The sequence below is a fragment of the Meleagris gallopavo genome, chromosome 19, assembly GCF_000146605.3.
Source record: "Meleagris gallopavo isolate NT-WF06-2002-E0010 breed Aviagen turkey brand Nicholas breeding stock chromosome 19, Turkey_5.1, whole genome shotgun sequence".
Taxonomy (NCBI): domain Eukaryota; kingdom Metazoa; phylum Chordata; class Aves; order Galliformes; family Phasianidae; genus Meleagris; species Meleagris gallopavo.
In genome coordinates this window covers 7,937,302-7,953,161 of record NC_015029.2, presented here as the reverse complement: position 1 = coordinate 7,953,161, position 15,860 = coordinate 7,937,302, and the positions used below count along the sequence as shown (strand labels likewise).

The window sequence follows — 15,860 nt, the reverse complement described above, 5'->3', positions numbered from 1 at the left end:
AGGGAAAAGTCGTGCTCCGTTTGGACAGGAGCCGATAATTCCATTGCTTTACTTTTCAATTACTGCACAGCCTACCGCCACCAAACTGCAGAGGGGAGGGAAACTTTGCTTCCATTTCTGCCTCTGATTAATGACTTTTGCCTGCAGATTTTTCTCCTTGCTTTAAAAAGGAAAAGCAGTCGGGATGATGGCATTAACCCTTTGAGGGCAGTGCGTCCCTGCAGCTCCGGAGCGCTGCGCTTCTGGAGGAATTTTAGCACCAGGGAACGACGCTGCCAAAAAGTTCTGGCGAAGGAAAATGTTTCTACATTAAACTTTTAGTGCTCTCTAAAGTGAAGCTACAATTGCATCTGAGCTTGATCCTTAATGGAAAGATAAGCTTGCAGATAAGGAAGGTGCACTCTGCGGGGCTGGAGGTGCCTGAAGGTCGGTCCCAGCCCCTCGCCCCACTGCAGCCCCACAGCACTGTGTGCACCCACAGCCCCTGAGCAGACACATGAAGTTTGCACAGCAGGGCCAACGCCAGCCTTCCATAAAATCAGAGGTCAGAAAATCCCCTGTGGATCCCCAAGCCCACTCCCAACCCCCACACCACCCCCGGTCATCCTATGCCAGTGCCGACCATTCCCTCTGAGGAGCACTGCTCCCTGACACCCAACCCGACCCTCCCCTGGCACACCGTGGGCCATCACCTCTCATCCCATCGCTGTCACCTGGGAGCAGAGGGGTCCCAACTCACCACGACCTCCTTCCAGGAGCTGTAGGATAGATGAGGTCTCCCCTGAGCCCCTCTCCTCCACACTGACCCAGCCCAGATCCCACAGCGCTGTGCTCCGACCCATCGCAGCCCCTGCCCACCTCTGGACACATCTGGGGCCCCAGCGTGTTTCTGGCAGCGAGGGGCCCGGCACCGAACACAGCACTGCAGGTGCACAGCAATGATCACCTCCTGCTGTCTGCACTTCTTCTGACACAAGCCAGGACGCTGCTGGCTCCTCGGCCACCCTGGCACACTGCTGGCTCATGTTCATGTGACGCTGCAGATGGAACTGAGCCTAATGCCAACGAGCACACGTCAGCCCATCAACAGGACGTACAATTAATGATTACGGATAAATGATCCAGCCGATCACAAGTCGATTCCAAATCCCTACTTGGTTTGTTGGTTGGTTTTTCTATGCGTGGCCACAAGCACCAACAAACCCTTCTTTTCTTTAACACACAGGCACAAAGCTAGCTGTGGCTGTTACAGGAGGACCTCCGGCCCCACAGGCCAGCAGCCTCACATGCTGAGCCCAGTGCTGCGCTGGGCAGTGCGGGACGCTGCATACAGATGAAGTGAGTTTTAAAGGACAAAAAGCCCTGGCAGCAGCTCCTGGGCCAAATTCTCACGTGCCAAACTTCCCAACTGCTGCAGCGCAGCTCGACGGCATTTCAAAAGAATTCCTGCTCTGTTTTGAATACTGCTGACAATCTTCTCTGTCAAAATTTGTAATTTAAATCCCTCGGAGGCGAGAAGCACGCTGCTCCTCGGGGCATTCCCTGCTCCCCATATACAACACACTGCATCCCACAGCCCATCCCCTGCACCCCCACGCATCCCGCTGCACACGCAGCCCCATTTGAAGCCCCGCAGCCCCATTGCCCAGCCCCACACCGCCCAGAATGCAAGACCTCTCTCCACGCGACTTCAGATGTGTCAACAAACCCAAAATAATGCTATGTAAATAGGTCTAAGCGGTGAGAACAGCAAGATCCCTTCCCTCGGGCTCGCAGTCATAGGAAGCCGCTCCATTTTGGCACGTGAGACACATTGAAGATTCCCTCCTGGTGCTGCAGAGCACCTTGAAAGGTCGATGATGGCACTGCAGCCGTGCAGGCGGTGTGGACTGACCTGCAGAGAAGGGAACACGGCCTGCGCCCGTACTCCAACTCCTTCAAGGCAGTGGTACTTGGTAACATGCTCTGATCTTTAATATTCATAGCTTGCTCCATTTGCATATCATGCCATAAATAGTTGAAGCAGAGGTAAAACACAAAGCGCTCTACTTGCATTTCTAATTATGCCTAAAATCAAATGTAAATCACAACACAGCCAAGACAGAAGATATTAAATTTGCTGCCTCTCCATTAAAACAATTAAAAAAAAAAAAGAATAAAAATCATCCCCAAAGCAATTATTTTTGGAAAAGAACATCCAAAAGGCTTTCTAAGCAGGTGCAGCCGGGTGACCCTGTTCTAGGAGCAGGATCCCCACCAGCATCCTGCACCCAAACCTGCAGCAACACCGCAGCCGTGAGCTCAACTGCAGGCTTTGGAAAACAAAAGCAGCTCTCTGGGAGACCTTAACCATGAAGGGGTGAGCCTGAAGGATGGGCTCAGCTGTCACAGTGCCCAGCTGGGACCTCCCCAGCACACCCAGCTCCGTGCACAGTGGGGATGCTGGAGGTGATTCCCATACCACTGCCTGTGGGACCATCCCATTCAGACCTTCCCGGCTCCCTGAACCACACACACCACACACTGCATGTATACAGCACTGCTGTGCTCTGCCCCAACCCTGCCCTGCACCACCAGCCCATTGCTGGAGGGCTCCCAGCCCTCTGCCAGCCCAGCAACCACCACTGCTCCCTCCTGCTGCCGTACTGCCAGCTCAACACAAACACTGCGTGTGTTCCATTACCCAGCAAATGCATCTTTTCTGCAGTATCTACCTCCAAAGAATTCCAGAGAGGTAATTACGTTTAACCCCAAAAGGTGAGTGTTTACTCCCTTTTCCCAGTTAATGCAGCTGGCATTGAGGGAGAAGTGAAAGTGAGCTGCTCAGCGTGCAGTGCTTTCCTTTTGCTGTTCATATGTACCCTGGCATTTTGCCCAGACCTATTTTTAAGCCCATTTACTAGAAATCCCACAAATTAAAGGAAATACGGATAATGTTGTAAGAATCCTTTGGGCCAAATAAAAGCTACACATAATTTTCCTTGTGCATCAGACTAAGATCCTTAACCACAAAAACCAGATTTCCCCAAAGCTCTTTTGCAACAGCGAGAGAATCTTGTTTTGTAAAAAGTTGCTTTGATTCACGGCGGGATTACATGACAGCAGCACTAAACTTCCCCCTGCTGCTCCCCCTGTCCTGTCCCTGCATGGAGTGCACCATGGAAAGATGGCATTGGGTCAGGGCATGGGGACAGGTGTGGGGATGGGGCTCAGGGATGGTGCCACCGGGATGCCCCAGGTCCCCTCTGCCACCAACCATCCCATCCTGCCTCTGGGATGCAGGAGCAGCTAGGGGCTGAGCAGGAAGGGTGCTCACGGGAGAATGGGAGATGGTCAGATTTGTGGTTTCCAGGATGTAAGGGCACTTCAAAAATAGTCATCTTATGCAAAAAACAACAAAATCCTATGCCATGCACGCGTGTATACATGTAATTCTGCAGCTATCTTAGGGTCTCCCATAAGGTGAGCAGAAGGAGCAATGCAGAGACAAGGAAGGGATCCTTCTGCAGGCAGTCCCAGTGCTGCAGGGTGGTGCTGTTGGGGCTCGGGGTCCCTCCTTGCCCCTCCTTATCCCCCTCCCATGCACACAAACAGAACTGCGACGGCAAAGGCACTGCCCATGTCTTCAGCAGGCAGCAGTGAGGCAAGAAGCAATGAGCAAGTTTCCCAGCCTGGGGCTGGGACAGAGGCAGTTAGATTTGTGTTGGCCCCAGAGAGGGACTTCAGCTGGAGTAAAGCACAGGTGTAACAAACAAACAAACAACACAGGAGATGAAAGGAGAAAGCAGCAGCCAGGCAGGTGTCAATACAATTCCCAACACAAGCACTGGCACGGGGTGCCCAGAGAGGTGATGGTTCCCCATCCCTGCAGACACCTGAGGTCAGGGTGCAGGGCTCTGAGCGCCTGGTGGAGCTGTGGGTGTCTGTGTGCATTGCAGGGAGTGGGTCCAGACGGCCTCTAAGGGTCCCTTCCAACTCAAGTGACTCTATGGATCTAAGCAGAAGAAACCCCCAGCCATATCAACCCTATGTCATGGCGAGGTGAAGCTGTCCCTTCTAAACCTGCCTCTCTCTTTGCTCTTGGTCATCCCCAGCACTGGAAACGTCCCCCTCGCAAACACTTCGGCCTCCTTTTAAAGAGAAAAATAAAAATAATGCATGGGAATAAACGCTCTCCTTCCACAGACGCACCGAACTGAGCAGTTAAACACCCAACGTTGGGAACTTTTCCAAGATTTATATGTTTTGCATGAAAAGCAAATGGTTTTTTCCTGCTTGGGAAAATATTGAAGAGCTACGTTCAGAAGCCAAACGCTTCACTGGTGCCTGGTGCTGCACCTCGGATGGAGCCCCAGGGCTGGGCTGAGCCCTCTGGCCTTGCTCCCTGCCTCACCAGATAGCTGAGCACTTGGCACCTTCTGCTTTTTGCAGCAACGTGGTGAGCGATTTCTCTCTAATTTTTTTTTTTCCCCATTTCTTTCTATATTTTTTAAATCTTTCTGACCAGTTAGACCAGAACCATCCCAATTGCAAAATCCAGGAAATTTGCCGCAACGCTCTGCAATACTTGCGAGGCAATTAGCCAGAAACCTCAAACAAATAAGTTGTTTTTTTTTTTTTTTTTGCTACACCATGCTAACCACCAAGTATTAACCCATTGCTCAGGGAACAACGTCTGCAGCAATCACTTCCTAACTTAGGAGCAGGGAGATTTGCTGCAGCATCTCCTGTCCACGGCTACAACACGGCCAAGGCCACTCCATGGGCAGAGCGCACGGCTCCATGGACACAGAGCATTGAAACTGGGATTACTGCAGTTTAGCTTCTGTGAGACCCTGCTGCCTCAGAAATAAATCACAGCACCGGGCAGGACAGCTTCTGGGCTGGGAAGAAGAAAGAAGCCTCTGAGCAATAAAGCAGCAAGCTCAGTTCGGCTTCAAACATCTGCATTCACACACAGTTTTGTTTTGTTGGTTGGTTTTGTTTTTTGTTTTTTGTATTTTTCCACGGGAAGATGTCAAAATACAAGAAAAATACAAGAATAAATAAGGTTTGTGATTCACTATAGGAAACAGCTATCACCTGCAGATACACCAAGGCAAAGCACGGTTACACAGCACAGCACCCATCGGCAGCAATGCCCTGCAACGCCTTTCCTTATTGCAGACTGAAACAGCAACCAGGGCTCCGTGTTATTTATTATAACTCATTCCCTCTCCCTGCCTCTCCCTTTCCCCCATCCTAAAAAGCCAATAAAATAAAACAAAGTGCTTCCTTTGGGGAGCGTGGCGGCAGTAACACCGCTCCCATCTGTTGCTGAGTGCTGGGGAGGAAGCGGAGCGCAGGGCTGAGAGTCAAAGGTCTGCACGGCTCTATGGAGAAAGGGAGCCCAGCATCAGACCCAGCAATGGGAGAAGATTCTGAACCACCTCCTGAATTTTTTAACGAGCTCTGGAGGTAAATATGTTAATTTGAAAAAAAAAAAAAAGCAAAAAAAAAAAAGCACAGCGTATGAGTTGAGGGGATCGAGTCTTAAAACTATTCATGCATTGCTGCATATTTGATGCTCAGCAAATAAAGTTCCAAGGTTCTATAAGGAGAAATTATTCTGAGTAAGCAATAATGAGGCGCGCGTTATATCGGGTGGATACTAATGGTAATCTATTATTAAAATGGAAGAGTTGCAGCAGCTCCATCTCAAGCACCTCGCTGTCCCCCTCCCACTGCCCTCACTGCTCCGGGGCGTGCAGGCACAGAACAACAACGAGATGCCCAGCTGGTGACCCTGCTGAGCCCCAGCGTGCCACGTGCCTTCCTCCCAGTGCCACCACCCAGCCTGCAGCCCAGCCGTGCCCGGGCCTCATCCCTCTGCCCGCCGTGTCGGTGTGCTGCTGCTCCAGCACTGCTGACCCAAACTGCCACCGGGACACTGGGACAGGCGGCCAGGCAGGACCAGCACCTGCTCTGCCTCGGGTCCTGCTGGGCTTTGGGGGCTCTAGGGACCCCCACGCAGTGCTTGGGGATGCAGGGTCCTTTGTTTCCCTCTTTTTGCGGACACCTATCAGGAGGTGCCTTTGGGGGCTGCCACTCTGACCCCCGTGCTGGGGGCACTGCAGCCACTGTGCCCTCATGTATTGCACCCAACCCCACGTGGGCACAGGGCACACAGACCCTCGGAGGGAAACAATCCCACTGCTTCCCATCCCATTGCTTCTCATGCAACGCAAGATTACATTCTGGCTGTGTTTCAGAGAATATTACTAGTGTGCAGCAAAGTTATTTTTTAATGGAATTTTTAAGTAAGTTTAGCCCTGAAAGGCAAGGCTCTGCACAAACCCAAGGATAAAGGAGCGTGCCACTGTACCCAGGAACCCTCCCACGGAGCTCAGCCCCAGCAGCACAGCCCTCCTGCACTGCCCATCCATGCACCCAGCCTGCGGTGTTTGCTCCCAGAAGGAAAAGCAGAAGATGCTCTCCATAAGCACACGATCTCAACGGCTAATTTTACCATCGCTTATGGTCGGCTTTATGACTAAGATTTCATGCTGACTATATTAATCCTGTCAAATCTCAGAGTGAGAGAGGAATGATACTGTATATTTTATGGCTGCAATAACTTCTGAGCCATTAGACATGCATGCTGACATGAAAGTAATCAAATTGATTTTTTCCCCTATTACAATGAAGAACTTTGTGTGAGCAAATAGTCTCTCTGGCAGAGGAAGGAGAGCCCGAGAACCCTGTGCTCACTCAGGAAATTAAGAAATTGTCACAAAACGTTGTCCAAAAATGTGGCTACCCTGCACTGCTGTCACCAAAGCAGTGTGGCACATGCCTGTATTGAGCAACCAACCAACAAAAACAACACGGGGAGTAACGCAAGGGTTTTGAAGCATCGTAAATGTTACAGCAGTTGCAATTAATTGCTTTCCTAACATCAAAGGCTGCATACCCCCTGCAGCCCCATGCAGCGACAGCACCCTGAGCCCAGCGGGTCGGAGGGAGCTCCTGGGGGAGTCCCATGGTGTGGGTGTATTGCTGGGCCACGGTGGGGTCCAGGACAGCATTCAAAAATCGTGGACTTTTTTTTAATGTAGACAAGTCTTCAGTTTGAAATTCCACTTGCTCCGTGGTCGTTTTTTAACCCAGCTCCTAATTACACTTGGAACCTTTCCTTAACTACAGCAATGACCGGATGCTATAATGTGAAACCCTTCAGCCCTGCAGAACGCTGTGCCACCCGCAGTGCCACGAAGGGAGACTGGAGTGACAGCCCCCAGCTGGGGACAGCATCTCTGTGCCTCAGGAGCAGCTGAGGCACCCACAGCAAAGCCCATCATACAGGTCGGCTGTAGGGGTGAGCCTGGCCCTGCATTGCCAGTGGCTGCAGCACAGATGTGCCATGAACACCCAACCTACACAGCCTCAGCCAGGCGCTTGCTTTTGTCCCATGGCCAGCAATTATTCCTTTGACTTTTAATGCAGATCTTAAGCTCTCAAATCTGGTTACCTGCACACTGCCATCTGCACAAGCACGTGCAAGGCCTGCATTACGGCCCCAGCGAAGAGGTGTATGAATTTATTTTAACACTTAATTGCAAAACAAAACGCTGTAGAAGCTCTCTGCCCATAAGATACAGTTCTGGTTTTATGTTTTCTTTTTTTTTTTTTTGCTTCTCTGTTTGTTTTCTAAAGCAAAGAGATGCAAAAACAAACCCACAACTCCGTGCATCACCGAAGCCGACTCCAGCTCCGCGCACCTGCACCGAGCTCTCCCTGCTGCCTGCAGCGCTGGGCCCCTCCAGCACTGCTGCCATGCACGCACACAAAAGGCTTTCATACACACACTAACCACGCTTTGGGTAACTTCTTAATTCAGCTTAACTCACATTTCAGATGAAGAGCCTTTCCCCGGGCGCAAGCTGCCAGCAGCACAGACCCACACACGTATCCACCTGAAAGCACTTCGTTACCAGCTCCTCTAAATCTCACCTTCCCAAAACGAAGCGAGGGCAGCCCTGCTGTCCCACACCCGGTGCCACCTGAGCGCTCGCAGCCGCCCGGCACAGAATGGGATTATTTGTGCATTCTGCAACACGCAGAATGGGGCCCCGCGGCCAAAACGCTGTAACTGTATTCCCCAGCGCCCAACCGGTCTGGCCACAGCCTCCCCTCTCAGAACACAAGTGTGCTATTCACCACAGGGCCCAACTGTGCCCAAATTATGCTCTAAAGTTATCAGACAAAACACCCCAACCCATGGCTGGGCCAAGGTAGACGAGGTCTCCCGGGAGAGAAGACGAACAATATCAATGAGTTTCTCATGACCTTACAGAGATTGCCATGACAACACAGTTTCAATCCTCCAAACATGGATATATTCATTTGCACCAGTGTGATTGAGAGTAATTAGAGCGAGGTTCTGCACGCTGGGGGGACGGGGAGCCACGGAGCGGCCGTGGCCGTGCACGGGAAGAGCTCACATTGAAATGGAAAGGAGGAAACCCGCAACGCTCTTTAGAGCCGGGTGACCTAATTCATTATGAGGAATGTCAGTTAGCAAACCTCTTAAATAAAACATTAAGCTGGAGGTAATTTGAAGCCTTGTGGATTTTGTTTTACTCAATTATTTTCTAATGCTTCGTGTTGAAGAATAAATACGCAGAAATATTAAAAAATAAAATAAAATACCCACGGTTTCGTTTAATTCTTTTGCAAAAGAAATGAAGACGTTCCCTCTAAAACAAAGCACCCTCTGCCACGCCAGGTTTTTAAATTAAAACTTTTAAGACCTACAGGACTCCTCAAGGTTGCAGTGCCTGCTTGCTTTTTTGAGCTGTGCCACCCCAACCCAAGGAGCTCTTCTCCTGCCAGCAGTGCCAGGACAAGGCAGGGTGCTGCCCAGCCTCCGTTCACAGCCTGTGCCCAAAAAGAAGGAAAAGCAGCCATTTGTATGCAGGAGTGCTGTTCCATTCTCAACTGTTGCAGGTCGGGGGAGCAAACTTCTTTCTGCCTCTGTGTGGACGTATGGCTGTGGGTACGGGCATGGCACAGCCCTGGCAGTTGCTTGGTGGCCAACAGCAGCGCAGCTGCGATTTGGGGAGACGGACAGCTCTTACACCAGTCCAAAAGCACCAGGGAAATGCTGGAAAGCAGAAACAAATGGCCTGGTGTGCCAGGTTGGCCTGCAGACCCTACAAACACCCAGCTCGTGCACGATGGCAGAGGGTGTGCAGGGAATTCCTGCAGCTCCCATCATTCCTCAGCCTGCACCCCGAGCTGAGTGAGCACGTGCAGCCATCCCAGCTGGGAGCAGGGAAGGGGAAGGCTGGATGCTCTTTGACGTGCATTTGGCAGCAATACCATTTTTTGCAAGGGGACAGCGGGAAGAGGTTTGCAGGAACGCGCTCAGCAGAGCTCCACCACCAAAGGGAAACCTCCAGGAAAGAAAAACCCAGAAATCACACACTGCTTCCTGCCGCCGCGGTTACAGCGCAACGCCTCGCCGCTCCGATTCGCCATCACAAACAACAGCTCCCAAAGCACGCGGTCCTTCCTCCATAACCACCACGTGGGCAGCAGCGCTCAGCAGGGCCATGGCACAGCACGGGGCTGCCCCAGCCAGCAGCATCCCTGCTCGGATCCCATGCACTGCAGCACAGTATCACCAAGGATTTGCATCCGTTACTAGCGGGAAAAGCCTGCAGCTAGAGGTGGAGTCAGCCGGTGCCCCAGCGCCCAGTCTAAGTTGCTTGATGAATGCTAACTACAGCTTGCAGCTGATTTATCTCATTTGGTTTGATTTTAAAATATTGAGTTATCTAACCAGACGCAAAAAATAGTCTGAACGTTCTGCACGCCGCTGAACGCTCGCTCTGCCATTTCACAAGGCTATAATTCAATCTGTACCTCCGAAGGGGACCAACCTTTCTCAATCGCACTTGTATTGAGAAATACCTACATTTGAGGACAAAGGATACAGTTTTTCAAAATGAGAAGTGTCCCCCAAAAGCGGGGTTCTGCAGGGAATGACCCTCTTCCAAACTCACTGCTATCCGCAGCCTGTGAATATTTCAGTCGTTTCAGCTGGTTACGATATTTATTAGGGTCTATTTTGGTCAATCCATCTGTGATAAGAGCAGAATGTCTGACACCAGCGGGGTCTGCGTTCTGTGTCAGGAGGAGCAGTTTTGATACCATCAGTTTCTAACAAAAAAGAAAAAAAAAAGGAGGAGGAGGAGGGATGGAGTCGGTGTAAATTCCCCATGACTTCAGCAGGGCTGGGATGTCCTGCAGGAATGTGCTGATGCTCAGGAACACAGAGTGGGCAGGGCTGGTGCAGCACGGGGCAGGACGGGACGCATCCCCTGGTGCCAGCACCCAGGAGCCTCGCACTGCCACAGCAGCGTCAGTTGGTTATGGTGCCACGAATGTGGCACGCTGGAATTTTGGGAGGTCAGAGCTGCGTAGCACTGGGTGCAGGACCGATGCCCACCTGCAACCCCTGGGCAATGGGCTGCCGATCGCCACCACGCTGAGCACAAAAGCTGTCCTCCTCTATTCCTGCACCCAGGAGGTATGAGGTCCCCCCCCCAAACAGCCCGGCCCTGATTTTAAAATTCATCTTTTATCGGCTTGAGTCGAGAAAACCCAGCAGAAAGGCACAAATGGATTGCGCTAGTAAGCAGAAAAACTGTTACATCTTCTGAATGTAATTTTGCCAAAAGCTTCTGCACGATTTTTTTTTGTCACGCTTTGCATTATGAAGGAAATTTCTTTTTAGAAGAACAGGAGAGCGATTTGCATAATATTCTTTGCAAGTTAATATCAGCCTCTGATAATGATCTCTGCATAATGCAAAAACGTTTGAGAAGACTGTTACAACACTAAGTAATCATATTTTAAATTATGTTTCCCTTTATAGAAAGGTGTTGCAAAAACACACAGACATGAAATCTGTCTGTTGAAGTCCTAAGAACCACCTGACCATCTTCCCACTATTCTACTGTTACATATTGCAACACCGCCTTTCAAAATCTTACAAAACAAATTACGCTGCAACAGTCTGGCTTCACAGAAGGCAGAGCTTTTTCCTGCGCCGATGCTACAGCACATTAGATTTCACAAGAGCTTCTGATGTACTGCGCGAGCAGAGCAAGGCTCCGCAAATTGAGCTGTAACACAATTAGGCACGGCACATCAGTTCGCTGCTCCTCGCGCCGTGCCAACGTGGGGCTGGGGACGGCCACCAGGCTGGGGCAGCCACCCGGCTGTAGGGCTGTGCACGCAGAGCCAGCAGCGAGGTGGCAATGGGTGCAAGGAGGATGGGGCTGAGAGGGAGCTGCGCACACCGTGTGCCCAGCAGCAGCTCCTGGATGTGGGCATGGAGCGCTTCCCTCCGCCGGCATCCGATGGGGGATGTGGGTGGGAGCTAATGCACTCCTCTGTGAAATGCTTAATATGCTGCTCAGCCTTACCAACCGCATCGCGGAGGTTTGAACCCCAGCTAACCTTCCCCAAACTAAAAGGAAGAGGCAGAGTTCAAGTTGGTTCTTGGGACAGGCCTTACACGAGGTAATGAAACCAGAGGTGGGATGTAAGGCACTGAAAGCTGCCACGCTATGCCAACACTGCCGTGTCCCTGAAGGAGCCCCAGGCGCTGCCCATAGCAACCCTAGGAGTGCAGCAGGCAGTGCCAGCACAGCCCGTGTCTCCAGCACCGTGGTGGGCACCGAGGGTTTGCTGGTTTCTTATTTGCTACCCACAAAACAAGAGCCCAGCATGTGAACACAGACGTGTATCAGCACGGTGCAGAGAGATTATCTCCCTTGGGTGAGCAGAGCGGGCTCCCACAGCAGCTGTGCGCCCTGGCCTCGGCACAGACCTCCCAGTGGGGACCTGTAGGGACCCCACAGCTGTGGGACACTGAAAGGCACACTGAGGCTGCAGCTGAGCACCCCATGCTCCTCCTCACAGCTCTGCCCTGTGCAGACCTCAGGAGCACAGCGCTACACGGATCTACAAGCAGCCCACGTGCCAAAATCAGCGTGGTGGTCTGGGGATGAGAGCCACCACCGCCGTGAGCCTGGAGCGCAACACAGAGCAGAGAGGCCTTCCTTCCAGTGCCGGCACTGCGCGCTGGGGGACACGGGGGGCAGCGCTGTTCTGCTCCCTCTCCTGGGCCTAGGACTGCCCACACATCATCACAGTGAGCTTCCAACAGTGCTGCCTTTGTTCCCAGCCTGCAAACACCGGCACTGCTCCGAGGTGAGAGAGAGAACAGGAAACCCACAGAGAAAGGGGCCACACCGTGTCAGCCATGGACACCACGCATCCCCATGGATGTCACCATGGGCGCTGTGAGGGGAAGGCAGGGACAGGGATCAGACACATCCCAGGTTCTTAAGCCCTAAATTCAGGCTATGTCTAAACACTTGGCACATCCAATCCAATCCAGCAACATTATACATTTTGGTATTTACCCACCTGAAAAGGAAATATACGACTCTGAAGTTCTAGGCTTTGCTGCGCGTGAGCGGTGAGCTCAGATCTGAAGACAGCGCCAACCCAGCCCCAAAGAGCTGCCACCATCCCTCCGAGCCCTGCAGAAGTCTCGGCTTCAAAACTCCAGTTTAGCCTTCCTGAGTTCCCACTGGCAGCACAAACACGAGCTGGGCTGCTGCTCCACTCCCCTCGGCCACCCGCCAGCTCCTGCATCAGGATGTGCTCATCCTCTGACTTCAGAGCTGCATTACTGCCTCATTAAGCAGCACACCCATCCCATCACCATGCCAATACCCCCCGTCCCACACCAAGAACCACAATTTTCACTGAAGGACCGGCGCTCCCAAACTTCTGCAGCATCCCACAGAAGATGTGGGAGAAAACACACAGAATCCTTCAGAAGGAGGCATCCAGAAACCCAGCACGGCTCGGGCTGAGCAGCACAGAGTGTTCTAGATGGTCTGAAGGCTTGGCAGGGCTCGAGCGGCCCCGCACAGCCCACAGTCCTGCAGAAGTCATGGCACGGTTCCTAGGAGCTGTCTGATGAGTCAAGAAGTCCTGTTGTTCCACTCGCTGCACAGCCTGTGAATTAGCCAACCCTTCTCTTTAGCCTGCCCCAGAGCTGGGGGTGCTCTGGGCCCCATCCAAATTGTTGTGTAAGCTGCTGAAAATCTATTTAAAAAAAAAATAATAATCACTTAATCTCCAGAAACACTATTTTGGAGGAAGGAAAGGAGGAAAGATGAGGCTGTGATGGCAAATAGTTATCTGCTCTTCTCCTGTACCTTTGTGCACATGCAGCAGCTTCATCTCCATGGACACCCCCCAGAGCAAAGCCAGCTTTCCAGCTTCTACTTTCCAAACTGCTTCTCCCCCTCCCTTCTTTCCTTCCCCCTCTCTTTCTAAATTCAATTATAGCACAGCTCTCTCAGCAGGGGTCAGTGTGGAATAAGAATCGCCAGAGTTAATGGACATAAGACCAAAAAAAGATGAATGCCTAAATGGTTTCAAAAGTTGTATGATGCAGATTTCATTAACATTTTAATTGTAATGTATCTTTTTAATCTTCTTTCGCACTAATGGTTTTATAGGCTTCAAAAAAGAACAAAACTGCTGACAACAAAAATACCAACACACCAAAATTAACAGAAGGGACTTAGGGCTGTAATGGGAGATGAATGAAAGGCAGAAAACTGTGCTAATGATGCATTAAGAGCAGAAATTGTACTTAGACAAGTGTCAAAAATCCCGCCCTACCATCGCACGGTGCAGCACACGGCTCCCATGGGGCTGAGCTCCAGCAGAGACCAGGGCAGCACTACCAGTGCACGCACAGATTTATTAGGAAGGCGTGCTTTGCACATGGCAATTCATCTCATTTCTTCCTGGTGATGTACTGGAGCCAAGGGCTCAGAGAACAGCAGCAGAATCTCTTCTCTCATCCCACCTTGCTGGCTTTATCCCTGCTTTGCACGCTCAGGTGCTGCGGCCGCAGCAGCCTTCACACATGGGAAAAATGTAGTTATAATGCCACGCAACATTTGTTCTTAAGCAGAAGACAATTAAACCCAGGTGGTGATGTTTCATTAAGCACAGGCACGTGTTTGTGTCCGTGTGCCAGGAGGGGGACGCACAAAGGAGGAGCAGCAAGATGAAGTTCCCACAACTTTTCTTTGCACACAGCAGTGACCAAATGACAAGCTGCAGCTACAGACACGACGCAAAACCTACAGCTGTACTTTGCAGCCTGTTCCTTGGGAGCTCCCCAAAGCCTGTGAGAAGGGATGAGATTAACCAACAGCAAATCACAAAAAGACTGAGTTTGTAACGAGAGCAACAAAAGATAACCCCACAGCACTCCTTGTTGCTCAGGCTCGCTGCTATGCAGGCTGCTCCAGCTGCTGCAGACTTGAGAAGCACCCTGGGGGATGCAGGGCAGGAAGAGCCCCTCTCTGTGGGTGCTCTGCACGGCTCATACCACCAGCCTGCAACCTCGGAGCAAAGCCCCTGACTGCCTCCACGGTGTACATGCTCCCTCCTCACCTTCCCCCAGCACCTGGCCATTGCCTTCCACGTGGGGTGCCTTGAAATGCCAGTGGTGAATTTATGCATCCTAAACCTCTTCAAAGCGTAATCCCTCCAAAGCTTAGCACCCTGAAAGCACAACGGATGGAAACATTATCACCCTTCAATTTTGCCGTTGCCATATCACCACTAAACAGCGTCTTTTACGACATCCCTGCAAGGAATTATGGCATTTCCAACCCCTGCTCTTGTTTTTCTAATGCCTCATATAATCGGAGCGTAAATGTTTGTCCTATGACAGCGAGAACTGGCATGTAAAATATGTGCCCCCACACAATATATATAACCCAGGCTGCCATATGCTTCCCCGGTGGATATCATGATACAAACGCGCTCGTGGAGCCGCGCCAGCGCTGGCACGGGCACACAGGACCCTTTCCACACAAGTGTGCTGCCACCGAGCCCACGAGCCTGACGAAGCACCAGCACTGCTGTCCTTAACTCACAATTCTTTGCACACACCTCCCCTCAACCCGCCGCCGAAATTCTGTCTGCAGGCACCCGGGGATGGCAAACATCTGGCTCTGCTCCCCGGATCGATAGATCCCAAAGAGCCTTGATTGCTACAGATTGGATGCTGCAAAGAAAGAGGATTTTCCTCCTCCTGCTTTTGCACATGATTAATAGGTCCTGATACCAGCTGGATTGCCATGGGGTCGGCAGCGAGGTGAAGAGCCAGATCTCATCCAGAGCCTACATAGGGGTGCCCCACAGAATCACAAAATGGCCCGGGTTGGAAGGGACCTCAAGGATCATAAATCTCCAACCCCCTCGTCACAAGCAGGGCCACCAACCTCCCCATTTAATACTACAGCAGGCTGCCCAGGGCCCCATCCAATCTAGCCTTGAATACCTCCAGGAATGGACCCGAGGTGGGCAGCCCCTCAGCACTGAGCACACAGCCATGAGCTGCCCGCCCCACTGACCTGGAGCACCCTGACAGCACAGGAGCAGCACCCATAGCAAACCATTGCACGGGGAAGAACAGCCTGCCCCATGCTGCCCAGCACCGATCGCCGTCACTTAGAAGTTTAGAAATATATATATACATACACACATATATATATATATATTATTTTTTTTCTTCTGGAAAGTATTTCCATTCGTGCAGCCCCCGCATGCTGGTTTGGTGTTGGAGGGGAGTTAGTGGCTGCTGAAGCAGCAGCAGTGATTTCTCCCCCATCCACCCACCTACAGAAAAAAAAATGCGCTGAAATATTTGCCTCCATCCACGGGAAAGGAAACACAAAAACGTCCCGGAGATGCTTTTT

At 51.5% G+C, this 15,860-nt stretch overlaps 1 protein-coding gene and 1 long non-coding RNA gene across 3 annotated transcripts in view; one reads left to right on the top strand and one right to left on the bottom strand.

Annotated features, from left to right (window-relative positions):
* The window catches only part of LOC104913692, a 2,311-nt gene extending 1,578 nt beyond the window's left edge, over positions 1 to 733 (top strand). The window contains exon 3 of the long non-coding RNA XR_795558.3: positions 148 to 733. This is a non-coding gene — a long non-coding RNA (uncharacterized LOC104913692). The remainder of the gene's footprint in view (positions 1 to 147) is intronic.
* NACC2 (NACC family member 2) overlaps positions 1 to 1,090 on the bottom strand; it is a 15,303-nt gene extending 14,213 nt beyond the window's left edge. The window contains exon 1 of one of the 2 annotated variants that reach the window (XM_010721018.3): positions 859 to 1,090. The gene's annotated coding sequence lies outside the window, so the exon portion shown is untranslated. Of the gene's footprint in view, positions 1 to 739; positions 827 to 858 lie in introns of those variants that run through there. The other variant, XM_010721019.3, reaches the window with a different exon arrangement.
* Between the last annotated feature and the right edge of the window lie 14,770 nt (positions 1,091 to 15,860).